The sequence below is a fragment of the Sciurus vulgaris genome (genome assembly GCF_902686455.1).
Source record: "Sciurus vulgaris genome assembly, chromosome: 3".
NCBI lineage: Eukaryota > Metazoa > Chordata > Mammalia > Rodentia > Sciuridae > Sciurus > Sciurus vulgaris.
In genome coordinates this window covers 55,977,410-55,982,520 of record NC_136463.1, presented here as the reverse complement: position 1 = coordinate 55,982,520, position 5,111 = coordinate 55,977,410, and the positions used below count along the sequence as shown (strand labels likewise).

General features: G+C 40.4%; 1 pseudogene across 1 annotated transcript; it reads left to right on the top strand.

Moving 5' to 3' along the window:
- Positions 1 to 3,028: 3,028 nt before the first annotated feature.
- On the top strand, positions 3,029 to 3,953 carry LOC306657699 (ATP synthase F(0) complex subunit B1, mitochondrial-like; annotated as a pseudogene). The gene is made up of 2 exons: positions 3,029 to 3,055; positions 3,206 to 3,953. The product of its transcript is annotated as an ATP synthase F(0) complex subunit B1, mitochondrial-like (transcript).
- The last annotated feature ends 1,158 nt before the right edge of the window (positions 3,954 to 5,111 follow it).

Here is a 5,111-nt window from a genome sequence, read left to right as displayed (position 1 = left end):
GTCATCAAAAGCCTACCAACAAAGAAAAGTCCGGGACCAGATGGGTTCTCAGCCGAGTTCTACAAAACCTTTAAAGAAGAGCTCATTCCAATACTTCTCAAAGTATTCCATAAAATAGAAGAGGAGGGAACCCTCCCAAACTCATTCTACGAAGCCAATATCACACTGATACCTAAACCAGACAGAGACTCATCAAGAAAAGAAAATTTCAGACCAATATCCTTAATGAACATCGATGCAAAAATTCTCAACAAAATTTTAGCAAATCGCATACAAAAACATATTAAAAAGATAGTGCACCATGATCAAGTGGGTTTCATCCCAGGGATGCAAGGTTGGTTCAACATCAGGAAATCAATAAATGTCATTCACCATATCAATAGACTTAAAGTCAAGAATCACATGATTATTTCAATAGATGCAGAAAAAGCATTTGATAAAATACAGCACCCCTTCATGCTCAAAACACTAGAAAAAATAGGGATAGTGGGAACATTCCTTAACATTTTAAAGGCCATTTATGCTAAGCCCCTGGCTAATATCATTCTAAATGGTGAAAAACTGAAAGCATTCTCCCTAAAAACTGGAACAAGGCAGGGATGCCCTCTATCACCACTTATATTCAACATTGTTCTTGAGACTCTAGCCTGAGCAATTAGACAAACCAAAGAAATTAAAGGAATATGAATTGGAAAAGAAGAACTCAAACTATCCCTGTTCGCTGATGACATGATTATATATTTAGAGGAACCTGGAAATTCCACCAGAAAACTCTTAGAACTCATAAGTGAATTCAGTAAAGTAGCAGGTTACAAGATCAATGCTCATTAATCCAATGCATTTTTATACATAAGTGATGAATCTTCAGAAAGAGAAATTAGGAAAACTACCCCATTCACAATAGCCTCGAAAAAAGTAAAATACTTGGGAATCAATCTCACAAAAGAGGTGAAAGACCTCTATAATGAGAACTACAGAACACTAAAGAAAGAAATTAAAGAAAACCTTAGAAGATGGAAAGATCTTCCATGTTCTTGGATAGGAAGAATTAATATTGTCAAAATGGCCATACTACCTAAAGTGCTATACAGATTCAATGCAATTCCAATTAAAATCCCAATGACGTACCTTACAGAAATAGAGCAGGCAATTATGAAATTCATCTGGAAGAATATGAAACCCAGAATAGCTAAAGCAATCCTTAGCAGGATGAGTGAAACAGGGGGTATTGCAATACCAGATCTTCAACTCTACTACAAAGCAATAGTAACAAAAACAGCATGGTATTGGTACCAAAATAGAAAGTTAGATCAATGGTACAGAATAGAGGACATGGACAGAAACCCAAATAAATACAATTTTCTCATACTAGACAAAGGTTTCAAAAATATGCAATGGAGAAAAGAAAGCCTCTTCAAAAAATGGTGCTGGGAGAATTGGAAATCCATATGCAACAGAATGAAACTAAACACATATCTCTCACCATGCATGAAACTAAACTCAAAATGGATTAAGGAACTCGGAATCAGACCAGAGACCCTGCAGATTATAGAAGAAAAAGTAGGTCCAAATCTTCAACATGTTGGCTTAGGACCAGACTTCCTTAACAGGACTCCCATAGCACAAGAAATAAAAGCTAGAATCAATAACTGGAATAGGTTCAAACTAAAAAGCTTTCTCTCAGCAAAGGAAACTATCAGCAATGCAAGGAAAGAGCCTACAGAGTGGGAGAATATCTTTGCCAATCATACTTCAGATAGAGCACTAATCTCCAGAATCTATAAAGAACTCAAAAAACTCTACTCCAAGAATACAAATAATCCAGCTGACAAATGGCTAAGGAAATGAATAGACACTTCACAGAAGAAGATCTACAAGCAATCAACAAACATAGAAAAATGTTCAACATCTCTAGTAATAAGAGGAATGCAAATCAAAACCACCCTAAGATTCCATCTCACCCCAATTAGAATGGAGATTATCAAGAATACAAGCAACAACATGTGTTGGCAAGGATGTGGGGAAAAAGGTACACTCATACATTGCTGGTGGGTCTGCAAATTAGTGCAGCCACTCTGGAAAGCATTGTGGAGATTCCTTCAAAAACTTGGAATGGAACCACCATTTGACCCAGCTATCCCACTCCTTGGCCTATACCCAAAGGATCTAAAATCAGCATACTACAGAGATACAGCCACATCAATGTTCATAGCTGCTCAATTCAAAATAGCCAGTCTGTGGAACCAACCTAGAAGCCCCTCAATTGATGAATGGATAAAGAAACTGTGGCCATAAAGAATGATAAAATTATGGCATTTGCAGGCAAATGGATGAAATTGGAGAATATCATACTAAGTGAGATAAGCCAATCTCAAAAAGCCAAAGGACAAATGATATCGCTAATAAGTGGATGATGACACATAATGGGGGGAGGGAAGGGTTAGTGTTAGGTTAGAGTTAGGGTTAGGGAGGGGGGCAAGTATGGAGGAAGGAAGGACTGTATAGAGGGAAAAGAGGGGTGGGAGGGGTGGGGGAAGGGAAAAAATAACAGATTAAATCAAACAACATTACTCTATGTAAATTTATGATTACACAAGTGGTATGCCTTTATGCCATGTACAGAGAAACAACATGTATCCCATTTGTTTACAATAAAAATAAACATTATAAAAAAAAACAAATACAAAACTTTGTAAAAATATTACTTGGGACAAAGAAGGACTGTGTATACCAATAAAGCTTCAGTCAGCTAGAAGTCATGTATAAACATTTACATGTATGAAAATACATGTGAAAAGGGACAAAATTCTAACTCATAGCACAACATGGAAGAACCATGAGGAACCTGCACTAAATGAGACCATTCAGGAATTCCACTCCTCTGAGATCCTTAGGAGTCACATCCATGGGGACAGACAGTGGGTGGTGAGTGATAGGGCCAGAGGCAGGGAGGGTTTAGTGTTAGTGGGATGGAGCTTCAGTCTGGGAAGATGAGGAGGTCCTGAGAATTGGCTGCTTTATGCCACTAATGGTACACTCAAGAGTGACCAAGATGGTAAATGAGATGGGACATACATTCTACCACAGTAACCAAGTCCTACTAAAAACAATCAAACTGGAAAGTGGGCCCTGAAAAGAGTCTCTGTTTGGGGTCATAGGGACACTAAGCCTGCTGCCTGGACATTTGCTGCCCAAGCTCTTACAGGTGGCACTTTCTGCCACTGCCACAGAGGTCCCTGTCTCAGGAATGCAGACATTCTAGGACCAGGGGTAGAGCAGGCAACAAGGATTTTTCACACAGGGCAGCCATGTCTTGCTCCTCTATCACCTCTTCCTGAATATGGAGGAAAAGTTTGTCCTGGGCTGATCCCTGGGGAATTCTCCTACTATCTTTATCCTATAATTGATGTGACAGGACCCTACCTGCTTGGAACTGGGCTTATTTTTTATTTTCTATCCAAAGAAATGTATGTGATTACCCTGGAGACCTTCTCTACTATATCAATATATGGTTACTTGTCTACATAATTAAAAAATATGGTGCCTCATTGATAATCTTAATGAGCAAAAAATTGCTCAAGTAGAAGAGATTTTAAAGCAGGCTTCTATCAAACAAATCCAGGATACAATTGAGTTGGAGAAGTCACAGCAGGTGCTGGTTCAGAAGTGCCACTATCTTTTTGATGTCCAAAGAAATAACACTGCTATGACCTTGGAAGTTACTTACCAGAAATGGCTACAAAAATGTATATAAGGAAGTAAAGAATTGCCTAGATTATCATATCTCTGTGCAGATTATGATGCAATGAAAGGAACAAGAGCACATGATAAACTGGGTGGAGAAGCATGTGGTACAGAGCAAGTCTGCACAGCAGGAAAATGGGAAGATGGCCAAGTGCATTGTAAATCTCAAGGTGCTCACAAGGAAGGCTCCAATGCAGCCAGTTACGTAAATGTATCATCCCAGTTGAGACAGCTATATGCAGTTGACTGAGTAAATGAAAACAAGTCTATGTGACAAATTCTTTCTGTATGACTGTGTACTGAAATTACAGTTTGCCTTTCCTAAAAAAGAGAAGTTCAAGTTTCTTTCAGTGAGAAAGCTAAATCTGTTGGCCAGTCAGATATTTCTCATCATTATTTTGCATTTTGAGTTGTTATTTGATCATTTTTGAAAAAGCAGTTTGCTTTTATTAAAACATATTGCCTGGTGAAAGATTACTATTACAATTTAAATTTATAATTAATCCCATCATCTTCCAAAATAATTAAAAAAGAAAAAAAAATAAATGTACCCACCTTCTCCCAGTGCTGCCCCTGGATGAAGCCTCCCTGGAGTGCTCCAGGCCACAGTGACTTGGATCCCAGAGATCGAGGTGCCAGGTGGGATGGGCAGCTGTCACTTCTTGTGTGTGTGGAGTGCCAGGGACTTACTGCCTGGGAGATATGTGGGCCCAAAGGGTGACTGTCATGGAGTTCAGCATTGGTAGTGGGAGTGCAGGCCAGCCAGATGAGGGAGGGCCAGGGAGCACACATGACAGGAAATGGGAAGGGCTTTGTGGGATTAGTGGCCCCTTCATGGACAGAACTCAGACCCCTTTGAGGAGTCCACTGCCTCTGTGCTCTGACCCTGCTCCTGTCATTGGGGTCATGAGCAGCCTCCCCTGCAGAACTTCTAGGCTAGTTCTGTTTCTCTGGGTCCACTTTGGAAGCAGGACCCTAATGACCTAGTCTCCTGTGGCCACTGTAACAAACAACAAAAATAATGTCTTGAAATAATACAGATGTATTTATCGTCTGTTACTTCAGGGGTCAGAAGCTTGAAATGGGTTTTCCTGGCTGAAAGCAAGGTGTGGCTGGTGGCATTCCTCCCACAGACTGAAGGACAGCTCTGCCCCTGCTCCTCCCAGCTTCCAAGGGCAGTTCTGGTGTGACCCCTCTCTGCTTCTGTCCCCACCTCCCTTTCTTTGCCCCCTGGTCTCCTACTTCATTCTGTGTATACCTGTGATGACATCAGGACACCTGGGAAAACCAGAATCACCTCCCCACATCCAGATCCTTAGCTTCATCCCATCTGCAATGTCCCCTTGCAGTGTGAGGTGATGTGGGTG